Source organism: Planococcus citri, chromosome 4 (assembly GCF_950023065.1).
Source record: "Planococcus citri chromosome 4, ihPlaCitr1.1, whole genome shotgun sequence".
Lineage (NCBI taxonomy): Eukaryota > Metazoa > Arthropoda > Insecta > Hemiptera > Pseudococcidae > Planococcus > Planococcus citri.
The window spans coordinates 38,373,984-38,387,531 of NC_088680.1; the positions used below are offsets into that span (position 1 = coordinate 38,373,984).

Sequence of the window (13,548 nt, forward strand, 5' to 3'; positions counted from 1 at the left end):
GAGGTAGACTTGTTCTACAACAAATTATCCAATTGTCTCTCCGAACTCAGGTGTAATGCAAAACATCAAACACTGATAATGGGTGATTTCAACAGCAAAATTGGGGGCAGGGAGTATGGAGAGGAGTCAGTGGTAGGACCATATACCTACGGGGTCAGAAACGAAAGGGGGTGGAAAATGTTGAACTTCTGCCAAGAACACAATTTAAAAGTGATAAACACTTGGTTCAAAAAAAAGGGAAAAAGAAAATGGACTTGGATCTCACCAAATCTGGATTATAAGAATGAAATTGATTTTTTCCTCGCCCCCGCAAAAGACAGCTCGATTATCAATTATGAAGTACAGGGTGTTCCAGAATAACCTTTCACTTTTGTTTTATTAGTAGCTCTGAGAGAAAAATGGTTACGGAAATTTTTTTATAACCAAAATGAAGTAGAAATGTGCCGTTTTTAGACCATATATTTGAGTTTTCATTATAAATTAAGTTTTAAAAATTATTCCACCAAGATGTTTTCCATCATTTTTGACACAATCGACCAAACGTTTTTTAAAATTATTGAACACTTTGTTGAGCATTTCTCTTCTAATCAGTCTTGATTCACGAATAATATTATCTAGGAGCTGTTTCAGAGTCCTAGGATCATCTTGATATACTTTTGACTTGAGGTAACCCCATAAAAAAAAATCACATGCTGAAAAATCAGGGGATCGAGGTGGCCATGAAATTTCTGTGTTCAGCGAAATTATTCGATGACCAAAATGCTCACGCAATAAAGAAATCGTGTCCGTTGCGGAATGACAGGTAGCGCCATCCTGTTGGAACCAAGTAACTCTATACTTGTGTCTGCGTTTCAATTCAGGAATGAGAAACTCGTTTAACATTTTGCGATACCTCTCACCGTTCACCGTTTCATCAAACACATACGGTCCCACTATACCGAATTTAGCCACGCCCATCCAAACAGTCAACTTAGCGGAGTGTAGAGGTTTCTCGTGTATTATCATCGGATTCTCTGTCGACCAGTAGCGCATATTTTGTTTATTCACATCACCGTTTAGATAAAAATGAGCTTCATCAGTAAAGAGTAACGAGTTCAATGGAATCTCACCAGTATCAATTCTTGTAAGCATATCCTCGGCAAATGATTTTCTTCTCACAAAATCAGTTTTTTGTAACTTTTGAATGATTAAAATCTTATATGGATGGAAACTGAGGTCTTCAGATAAAATTCGTTGCAGAGAAGTTGGTTTGATTTTTAAATTTAACGCTCGTTTACGTATTGAAGTGGTAGGGGTAGTCTGTACTGAATGCCTTACTCGGTCCGTTGTTTCTGGCGTTCTTACTGATCTTTTCCGACCTGTAGGCTTATTTTTACAAGCATGAGCGGTTTTCTCGAAGTTTTTTACCCATAATTTCACTGTTGGCCTCGATGGCACTTCACTTTTACCGGTAAGTTTAAAATGTTTGCGGAAGGCACGAATTGCACTAATGTAAGAGTCATTATTTTTGAAAAAGGCCTTTACAATAAAAGCGCGCTGCACAGCCGTCCACTTCTCCATGGTAAAAAATTAATACTGAAACATAATTCGGCATGTGTTGGCTACCTGGAACCGCTTTTACCATTCCCCTAACACCATTTGAACGCAGATCAGTGCTCACCAAAATGTGAAAGGTTATTCTGGAACACCCTAGTGGGCAAATTTGGTTTCTTCTCTGACCACCGCCCCATTTCCTGCAAAATCGAGGTAAACCCTATCAAGAGAAGACGGAGATGTGAACAAAATTTCGCTCACAAAATAAGTTTGGATTCCCAACCATGCTATCAAAAAAAACTAAACGAGGTACTGGATCAGATGGATGTTGATGAAACAGTATCCTGCCTTAATGTAGATCAGCTGGACGAGCTAATAATTAACTGTGTTAGAAACGCCTCTGGAAAAGTTGAAGTTGAGAACCCCCCACCCCCGCCTACGCCTCAAGAAGTGGGTGATAACCCGACAAGCGATAATTTAACGAGTTTGATAATGAGAAGGAATAAACTAAGGTTTAAAAGGGACAGATCACCAAGGGAAAAAGTTGAACTGAATATCTTGTGTAAACTAGTTAGGAAGGCCACAAGGGAACGAAACAGAAAGAGAGAACATCAGCTAATTAATGATATTTTGTGTGCATCTAAAAGCATTAAAAAAATTAAAAAGCAAAGATCTTTGGGTAATCATTGGATACCATTTATTTATGGGGGGGAGGGCCAAAAAATTTACTCAAGAGAGGAAATAAACAAATCAGCTTCGGCCTATTATGCTAAGTTATACGAAGACCCCAGTTACTTGCTGAATTCCGAGACTCCCTCAAGAGAGGGAAACCATACAGAACCAGATTTCCTGAAATCAGAAATAGAGGATGTAATAAAAAATCTTAAAAACGAGAAAGCAGCAGGAGAAGATAAGGTCACTAACGAACACATAAAATTTGGTATGGGGGGCAAATTGGGGATCCTCATTACAAAATTTTTTAATAAAATACTACAGTCCAAAGAAATTCCCAGTAACTGGAGACACTCAAACATAATTTTAATTCATAAAAAAGGGGATAAACATAAATTAGATAACTATAGACCAATAAGTTTAAGCTCTACCTTATCAAAAATTTTCTCAAAGGTCATGGAACGCAGAATAAGGGGTTTCCTGGAAGTTCAGCAAACTCCAGATCAGGCAGGCTTCAGGAGGGGGTTCTCAACGACTGACCACCTCTTCACAGTTAATCAGCTGATGGAAAAATCCAGTGAATTCCAAGTCTCCCTCCACCTCGCCTTCATTGATTTCCAAAAGGCCTTCGACTCCCTAAATCATATCTTTATGCTGAAAGCCTTGAGGAACCAGGGGGTACCAGGGGATTATGTAACCCTAATTCGAAATATGTACATGGGGCTAAAGGCTAGCATCACTACCGAAATTAAAGGGGAGCCCTTCAGCATACAAAAAGGGGTAAAACAAGGAGACCCTCTGTCACCAATCATCTTTTGTGCAGCTCTGGAAGAAATTTTCAAAGGATTAAAATGGGAGGAAAGGGGTATCAAAATTTGGGGGGAAAATTTAAATAACTTGAGGTTTGCTGATGATGTAGTCCTGGTGGCTGGAAGCCTGGGTGAGCTCTTAAAAATGATCTCGGAATTGCAAATGGCATGTCAAGAAGCAGGTCTAAAAATGAATGCCTCCAAAACTAAGATCCTATCCAAAAGTTCAGAAGGGAATGAAATTAATATCAACGGCGAACACTTTGAAAATGTTACGGAAACTAAATACTTGGGCCAAATTATTTCATTCGAGAACAAAATGGTAAAAGAAGTTAATAACCGAATTTCGATGGGGTGGAGAAAATTCTGGTCTTTAAAATTTATTCTAAAAGGAAGTTATTCAAATAAACTAAAAACAGATATAATTAATGCATGTGTCTTCCCAGTGATTTCTTATGGAGCTCAAACTTGGACCCTCAGCAGCAATCTCAAGAAAAAAATAAACGTTACCCAAAACGCCATGATTCGCTCAATGTTGGGGGTTTCAAGGAAGCAAAAAATCAGAATGTCAAGCCTTAGACAAACAGCCAAGAGTAATAGGGTGTTAACCCACGAAATTAGAAGGAAAAAATGGGAGTGGGCAGGACATATTGTGAGGGCGAAGGATGGTAGGTGGGGAAACAAAATTCTAAACTGGATACCAGAAGGGGGGAGAAGACGAGGAGCACAGAGGGCGAGGTGGTCGGATGACATTATCAAATTCCTGAAGACAAATCACTACTGCAGAATAGCGCTTGACCGGGCTGAATGGGCCCGGCTAAAGGAATCCTTTGCTCAAGATTTGGGCCTGACTTACTAGTAAATATTAAAGAAACAACTGTATATGTAATGTTTTTGTAAGTAATGTCAATAAAGGAATTTATTTATTTATTTATTTATTTAAGTACATATTTCAATTTTATTAAGAGAAATCGTCCAAATTACATTGAATGGTTGCGGTGAAAAAATTACCTCATATTTCCTAGAGAAAATTTTGGCAATTATTTGAATTGTATCGATATTGTAAAGACTCGTACGTTTTGGCTTCCACAAATGTGTACCGTAAGTGGTCGAGTAATTTTTTTTCACGTTCATTCCAACGAAATCAAATAAATCTCTCTTTCGGTTTGTTCTCGTTGGTCGTTGATTCGGCCCGAAAAACTCGATATTGCCTTGAGAAAGAAATGCGTTTGAAAGCATAAAGAAAAATTCTTCTCGTGATCGTAAAATCTCCCTCTTTTTATGGTCAAATTGAACAATTTTCCTCCTATATCTTTTTAAATAGGAATTTTACGTTTGTAATATATTCTAGTATAGGTACATACGTATGTGAGGTACGACTGTATCAATACTAGACCTGCTGCGCCGTTTACGAACTTGGGTAGACAACTTGAATCACATTCTGTTTAAAAATTTGTCGATATACTCTCACAGAATGGTTAATCGTTCGCACTTTGTAACAGAATAAAGTGCGAACGATATTTTACCTTGGATGGTACGTGGAGTCTGTCTATCTAATTTGAAAAAGGTATAAATAAATAGATGGATAGATACATAGATAACGAAGGAATAAAAGATTAATCGGGGGTATTGTAAAAAATAAACTTAATGACGAGAAAGGCCAATGATCAAATATTTATTCAGTCTCTCCCTCCTGCCTCGGTTACCGATCAGTTTAATTTGAAAAATATCGACTTCGATAGATTGGGTGTACATTTCATTGGCAGAGAATAAAAAAGAAAGAATTAATAACACGATGCTTAGTGATATAATTCTATTTATCGGTACAAAATGAGTAAAGAGCGCTCTCGTGTAGCTTTTTGAATAGGTTAAATTGACAGCAAACGGCGAGGCGGTAGAACAAGAGGAAATAAAATTAATTAGTTACTGTCGTATTTTCGAACGTGCAATAGAGAAACGGAATATCGAAAGAAAGAGAGCAAAACACAAGCATACGTCGTTCTGTGGATGAAAAAAAAAAGCGCTCGTCAAAGAAAAAGAGAGAATAAAAACCTGGTTCGACCAAGGACCAGGAATGATCGAGGGGAAAAATGTTTAATTGTTCGAGAACTTCATTAATCTATTAGAATTTATTTGAAAGCTTACAATTCGTGTATAAAAGTTCAAAGTGTATCGTTGGTACGAGCCGGAGGAATTCGAAGAAGGAATTTTTTTTCCAACCGACGGAAAATATAAGTATCATTTAATAAGTTATTGGTTGTTACACCGAGACACCGTGGATAGGGTACGTACCCTCGGCTCGAAAACAGACGGGGAGTATTTCAGTTATGTTTTAGCCGCGAAAAGGGGGCCGAAATATTATTCTAGTCGAGCTATTTCAGTCAGTCGGCGTTTAGCTTTGGCAACGTATCGGTTGTATTTTGTATTACTCGGTTTACGCGCGCGGCTAAAAAAATTTTACGTAAGAAATTACGTCGTCGGCGATTTCAGTTTTTTTTTTGTATAACATCGGATGTGATTTTTAACCTAACAATTGGATTTTTAATGTTGTGGTAAATTTTTTTTTACGCTAGGTAATTGTGTTAGTGAATTGAAATCGATCGTGGTGTGTGTGTGTTCTTGGGATATTAACACGTCGAAATTATCGTAAGTTTTGGGTTTATTTTTATTTACTTTTTTTCATTGTTTGGTTGTGTATTTTAAAAATGTACCTATGTAGACGAAGACGAGTCATTGGTACTCACGCATTAATTAGCGATCCTGTGCAGAAACGTGTTCAAAATCACGTGGAACTTGTTAAGATTTTTTGAGTATTTTTTTCATGTTTATTTTTTCAATAATGATATGAAATTGTTTAGAATTTTGATGATTCGTCTGTTCCAGTCTTGGACTTTTGCTACACAGCTGTTGAATTCATGTTATTTTCGTATTATTTTTTCACGCTTTTCATCACTGAAACTCATAATATTTTATATGGAATTCAATTTTTTGGGGTTTTTGTACGAGATTTTTGAATGTTTTTTTGGTCTTATTTGAATTACTATTTCTTGAAAATTATTTAAAATCGTGATCTTTCTCGATCAAAATTGATTAACGAACATCGATTAATCTTGATGGAATTATTGGATTTTTTCGAGTATTTTTTTTTCGAAATATTGATCTTTTGTCTATCACGAAATCGATCAAATTTAACATCGTTTTAGTTGTAAAAAAGCATAAAAATTAAAAATAAATGTGATAATATCAGACAATGAAAAAATAATAGAAAAAGTTTTGAAATTTTTACTCAAACAGCGTGTTTTCAATATTGATTGAGATGAAGGGGTACTTTTCGAACACATTTGACAGGAGGAGGATGATGATGAGGGGGTGGAAGGGAGGGGGTGTAAAGAAATAAGTAAATCAAAGGTATTGTTTTTTTTCTTGTGAATCAACTTCCAATGTTACAAGTCTTTGGATTTGTAACCTTAAAATCGTCCTCTCCTCCTCTATAATTATTTAGTAAGTTTTGTATACTTTTAAAGTGACGAGTGTTTTTGCAGAAAGCAACAAACAAAGTCAAAAGCTTGGATTTTTGAAATGCTGATCTTTTGCTGACAGTGTTGTTCAACTTCACGTTCAGAAAAAAAGGCGAGGAAATGAAGACAAAGAAAGTAAAAAAAATGAAAGAACAACGTTACGTTCAGAAATTTGATCACGTTCATGAACGAAGAACAACCTGAACGTGGTCAAAACTGAAGAAAATGATGACTCACTCTTGATTTTGACTCGAGTCATCATTTATTTGAATAATTTTTCAATTTTTTTCTCGTCTTTCTCATTTCAACTAAGAAATGAGTGATTCAAAAAAGGAAGTGATAGGGTTAAATGATGAATTGATGTCAATTCATTTCTTTCTAAGTTTTGATTTTGATATCATTTTTTATAAATTGTATTCTTTCTACAGATGAGGGAGGGAAGAGGGTCGGACGATTTGTCTCGAGCCCTATTTTATTCGTGAAAAAATTTGAATTTGTAAATTTTGTCAAAGCAGACCTCGGATTGAAAATTCGTTAACTTTTAGGGAGATGGAGGGGGTTGTCCCAACCCTGTTTTGGGTCTTGACGGCTTTGCAGTTATTCGATGTACAAGTAGGTATTTATGACTCTTGGTTCATTTCAAAAAAGTAATGCAAATTGCAGTGTTACTTCGGATTTTTATTTTTTCATTTTTTATCAATTTTTTAATGGCAATCAGAGTTTTTTTAAAATTTTTTAGACGTCTGTATGAGGTTGAATGACATATGATTTTTGATGAATCGGGAAGCTAACAGCTTCGCTAATCCTGTTGACCTAGTATGAGTAGGATGCTGTGTGGCTTTTTCAAATTTTTTCTCTTCCTAAACAAACGAAACTCATCGTATCATTCCCTTTTAGGTACTTGAAGTTCAAAATATCTGCTCTTTTTCACGCGCTTATAATTGACCTTTTTTTTTTTGCAATTTAATAAAATTTTCCAACAATTGTTTTTTCAAAGTAAATTATCAAACGAATTTCTTTTGTAAATTTATGCCTGGAAAGAATTTCATTCTTTTCTCTATTACAATTAAAATTATATGGTACCTCAAAAAGACTTTAAGAAATCTTACGAAAGATTTATTTCAAGAGTTTGTTAAAATGATTTGCTGCAGAAAGGTTTTTGAACTCGAATTAATTTGAAAAGAAACCCACCATCAAGAATAGTTTTTAAATCAAAATTTTGAGCGATTGTGTAACCGTGACGTTGGCTTTCTGCGAGTGTGAGGCTTTATGTAATGATAGTAGTTGAACAAATTTTTTTTAGTCGTGATTTTTTTTTTTCAAATGAATTCTCAGAGATGATTTTTTTGAAATAGTTGATTGGTTCTAAAATGAGGTGATTTAAATCGACGTAGGTATGATATTTCATTTTAAAAAATTTCATTATAAGTTAATTTCTCTGTGGAAAATATTTCAATTTCATGGCAGGCCTGGCTTCTTTAATTTTTTTAACGAGCTGAAAATGATCCTTTTTTTTTGGTACAAAATTAACAGAAAACGTAAATGGTATCTAAATTTTTCTTTATCTGATGTCGTCCAGTAAAATTTGAACCAAAAAAAAAAACTACCTACATTAACTTTTTCTTTTAATTATAATTTTGAAAAAAATTGTTAATTAATTAAATGAAATTTTACCTTTTCGTTAAATTTTACAAAATCTACAATTTCAAAAAAATTATTAAGAGAAGTATTAAGTTCAAACAGCTATAAAAAAAAAATTAAATTGAAGAAATATAAACCGATATGAAATTCTGGAACTCGACAAAACGCCTTGTTCGGTTTTATTATTTAATTAGATCGTCGTTACGACCGACGACGAGTACGTAAAAAAATGGAAACCGTAACAAGTCTCTGTTTATGTCCGGCTTGCTTCCTCCGCGCTACTCGGCGTGTTTGTAATTGTGTAAACAGAACGGTTTAGAGAGTAACGTGTGGTCAAGAAGTCGTGTAATAATCATCGATGAGCTGCATGACATACAATGAGGTGGTGAGTAACTGTAGTATACGATTACGACGTCAACGATCGACTTATACCACCTACGCAAGATGTGTATGTCAAGGTATTACATCACGCCATTCAACTAATTACCTACGTATAAGTTTATTGTAACATTAGAAATGTGTATGACGTATGTAGTTTCACCCTCGTTCAACACTTTTTTTCAACTTTCAAGAGCTTTGTGTCGTGTGCGGTACGCCCACCCCTTTTTTTCAAATCTACTCGTACCTGAGGCAAAGTGACACTTCTGAAGCGGTTGATTGCATAATGCTGAGAGAAAAAATAGTTATACTCGATAACTCATATGATTCGAATGGATTAAATTTCATTTCTAAAAAGGTAACTGTTTCGACTGCCAAATGAAAATGAGCCATTTGGTATGGGTAGGCAGTTTATATTAATCACTTTTTTCAAAAAATTTTGTGGAGTCCTGTTTTCACTGTTTTCAATTTTCTGATTTTAACCCCCAAATTTAACATTTCTGTACAAAATACATATCTGAAAAATACATGAAATTTTTCTGAAGAGATTTTAGGATACAAATCTTGGAACTCTACGAACGAGTGGACCCTAGGTCAGATTGATTTGTCCAAAATTGAGCTTTGAACCACTACATGGTACCTACTTCACCTTTACAGTGAACTCAAAAATGACACAAAAGTTTCTTTACTTAGTCAAACGAGCCGATAAATAGATACACTTGTGTAATTATTCTGCCAAAATAGATACCAATAATATTACACAAAGCTCCCTTTTAATAATGTTTATTTCAAAGTTTTGTCTGGATTTTTTGTGTTTATTGAATTATACGTTCAAACAATGGAAATTATATACAAAATCACGCGGCCAGGCATTACACGAACAGTACGAACACTATATTAATTATAGGACCAGAAAGGAAGAGAAGAGCGGGGTGAACCGTAAACGAGGCATCGAAGATGTGTGCAATTGTATGGAAAATATTAGTCGATATTTGACGGTTAGCTACTAAAGCCGCGTTAATTCACAATATAATTTGAAAATTTAATTGATGAAATAATACTCTCATAGTAACGTTCTATGTGTATAATACGAAACGTCGAATACGTTTTGACGTGTTTCAAACAGTGTGTTTTATCGATAAAAGCGAGGCATTGTAGGATGTGGTGGTGGTTTTTCGCGTTTTGAAATCAAGTCGAAATTGAAAAATGCTAAAAGGAATTCGCGTTGAAAATTTTCCCCGCTAATTTGAAAATTTGATTGTGGAAGTTTTCCTTTATTACTGCTTTTTTTTCGGCGGTATTTAAAAGTTTATTAATTTTATATAAAATAACGAGTAGGAGTTTCGAGAGAAAACGAGAACGAAATATCTCGAAGCGTTTTTAATATATTCGACTCGAGATGATATTTCTTTCCTCGTTTTTAAAGTTGCTTTTTTAAACGCTAAAAATAAATACATTTTTTTTACAAGTTTTCTGTAGGTTACGTCAATTATTTCGAATATCAATCGTTGCCATTTACCAACTACGAGTAATCATTTTTTTCACGTCGTTTGATTCAATAATCTGATATTTGTTCCGTTTTGTGTGATTTCGACGTGAAGGAAATTTTCTTATTCGTATCTCCAGGGATTGTGTAAATTGTTTGTTTATCATTTAAATCGAGATTTTTTTCGTTCTTTGAAGACGTACGTAGAGATGAAAAAAAATGAAAATACACAAATTCGTTCTGTTCGTTGTTGATGAATTTTGCCTTAAACGTTTAGCTTATGCAACTATATCAACATTTGTGTAATATTGACGGTAGAAACAGGATTTTATCGTGTTTAAATCTGAAGTTATTGCGAGGATTGAATAATTGAAAGTGAGATGAGATTTTTGATACCTACCTAATTTTATGAAAAGATAAGTAAGTGAAGAAGTAACGTGATTAGGATTACTATTCATTTCTTTGTCCAATTATCCATTATAGTATTTGTCTATGTACTTATTTATTTAAACCCATATTCCCTCGCAGAAAGTCGACCTATAAATCTGAAATTTGTATTTAGCGATTTGAACCGGTGTATTTCCGAAATCTGTTTTCTTTTTCTCAAGAATGTAAACTAATAGAGAACTCCAGCAATTTATGGACCCCAACGTCGCCGAGGATGGAAGCAATAACAATGAAGCTACGTTGCCTGATACAGTTGGTCAACTTTGACCTTTTTCTTGGAAAATGGTGGGGGTGTGGGATTCGATAAAAATTGGTGTGGGGGACCTCAAAAGACTGTAGGACAAATTTTGAACCCTAACTAGAACCATCACTTTTTTCCAGGGGTTTCAAATTTTGAAACGTGAATTTAAAATTTAAAAAAAAATTTTCAGCGAAAAAAAAGTGTGTTGATTGATCATATTACCTACAAGTATTTACTTATATGTAAGTAAGAAAACCATTTTTGAAATTTTTTCACAATTTCGAGTCATCCTACATAACTTTTGAACAGGTCCAAAATCGTAACATTTTCGTAAGCCATGCAGACCCCTTGGAAAGGTAAAATTGGATATAACGTGATCAATTAACTCAAAAAAACGTTTGAAAAAAATTTTTAATGCAAATTTCAAAATTTGAAACCCTTGTAGAAAAGTGATAATTAAAGTTAAGGATCCAAAATTTTTCCTGCAGTCTTTTGAGGCCCCCACAACTTTTTATCAAATCCTCTAGGCTCTCCAATCTAAAAAAAAAAAGTCAAAGTCGACCCACCCTATTACTTAATTGTGCAAAAGAATTGCAATTTTAAATTTAATTATTTGCTAGGGACTTGATAACATATCCGAAATTGTCACCAATCAAGGCATTTCTAAATGAACTTTTTTGACGTCTCGTTCCCCTGAAATATGTTTTCACATTCAGATGAGTGCATATTTTTTAGGGATTCAACTTCGTGAGGGAAATTGATAAAGCATAATTGTTGTAAGTAGGTACACTGAATTTCCTCCATAGGTCGCAAAACGATTTCTTATCAATTTTATGTCACGCTGTTTCATCATCAGAAATTTTATTTTGGAAAAATACTCTAATGCAATATTTGTTTTCAGCTTATTAAAAAATTCCAACAAACACTTTTTATTTGCAATCATTTTGATCCAATGAAAATTTATATGTAGCCCTATTTTTACTTACTTTAGATGTTTGAATAAATTGATCGAAAAACCTGAAGTTGAATTATTTGATGAAAAATGATGGTGAAAATATGTAATGTGGAATTCGGGACATTTCAACCTGTTGAGCACAAATCCATTTTCTTTGATGAATTTGAGAATGTTTTCCATCTGTTTGATGTTGTCAGGAATTGTAAGATCAAGGTCTGAAATGTTTAAAGATTGGCGTTTTCTTTGAGGGAGGGACAATAAAATAGAAGGTGTTGGCTGGAGATTATTTCAGAGTTACAGAATTGACAGGTGGGTTTACGTGCTTTGATGTACATACAAATGGTTGTGGGTTAGTTTGGTGTGACCAATTCTGAGGCGTGTGATTATAATTTCTTCTGATCAATTTAGGAGATGAAGGGTTTTCCAAGGAAGGATTGATTTTTTGTGGGTAAATAGTTTGTGATTTGTTTTTGAGTTCCACAGGTTTTGCCAGTTGCAGTTTTGGATTATTTTTAGAATGTTAATGACATCATCATGAGTCAAAGAGAAAATTTTATACGGGGTAACAGCTGTTTTAGCTGACTCATCTACTGCCTGATTTCCTGCAATGCCTACATGACTTGGAACAAACATAAATTTAATAATTTTATCAGATGCCTGAAGTTTATAAATGATTTGATGATGATGAATCTTGTAGACAAGTTGATATTCTGAAAATTTGTTTTGAGCTAATCTGATTGAATCAGACATTTTTTGTTAGGGATCCTGTTTGGCTATAAGAAGCTGAAAAATTTTCTGGGCAGTCTTGTACTCAAAATAATCTTCCTCGCCAGTTTTTTTTCACAATCCAGGATTTTTTTGATCCTTTTGGAATGGGTCTGAGGGGGAAAAATCAGAAGATTTGTTCTAAATTCAATGGAGACTTTTATTTTGAGTAGAAAAATCAACAGAAAAATTTATTTAGGTATAGTCTTTGGAGTGTCTGTGAAGGGAAAGTATAGCCTACCTAACATAATATGTGAGTCCGTATTAATTAAAATAAGTCATGTTTTGACATTTTAGAATTTTTTAGCATTATCACTGTTCAATTTGGCAACACTGCACTTTGTCTGAGATACGATAGATTTTTTTTACAAATTCAGCGGACAATTCGTTTCACTCATGTTTTTATCATTTTTGAAGTTTTCTCTAAATTTCTTCTCATCAGAATAATATGAATAGATTGATGAAAAAAAGCATAAAAAATTGCTTTGCCTGTTATTTCCATCAACATGCGAACTGCTACATTTTGAATAGATTTATCTGAATATCGTCAGAACAATAATGACACGTTTTATTTTATTTTTTTAAATTTACGAGAAAATACACAATCAATCGAATCAGCAACCGTTTTATAATTTCTACTTCATTTTCCTTCCACCCTGATCTACCCGTATCCCCTCTTCTTTACATAGTATTCGAATTACTTTTCTGCGATGCTTTGGCCTGGTGATCGTATTTATGTGAGCTGAAATAGAAAATGGTATTCGGGTGCTAGGTCTCATTAAAGCGCATACAGAATGAAAATTGCTGGCCTCTTTTTTTCTCCCCTCACCCAAAGCTCGGTTGCTCGTGTGATGCTGGCTCTCACTTTATGCTCTTTATGTACGAGTATAGTGTGAAGTATATACACACAGTATCTTTACACGAGTGTAATATCGGTACAAAACAAATCGCGTATACACCGCGCTAGGTCATTTTACTTCCTTTAATCAACGGCACACTCGGCGAAGCGGCGGTAATTTATTATACGACGACACAGACAGAGAAAGCATTAAGTGGAATGGCGCGAGAGTCGCGGCGAAGAGAACGAATCGTATAGTACTATA

General features: G+C 34.5%; 1 protein-coding gene across 4 annotated transcripts in view; it reads left to right on the forward strand.

The window, feature by feature from the left end:
• The window catches only part of LOC135844022 (agrin-like), a 394,772-nt gene that overhangs the window by 29,720 nt on the left and 351,504 nt on the right, over positions 1–13,548 (forward strand). For 3 of the 4 annotated variants that reach the window (XM_065362091.1, XM_065362095.1, XM_065362093.1), the window contains exon 1: positions 5,411–5,660. The exons of the other annotated variant lie outside the window; for it this stretch is intronic. The gene's annotated coding sequence lies outside the window, so the exon portion shown is untranslated. Of the gene's footprint in view, positions 1–5,410; positions 5,661–13,548 lie in introns of those variants that run through there. 4 annotated transcript variants of the gene reach the window in all.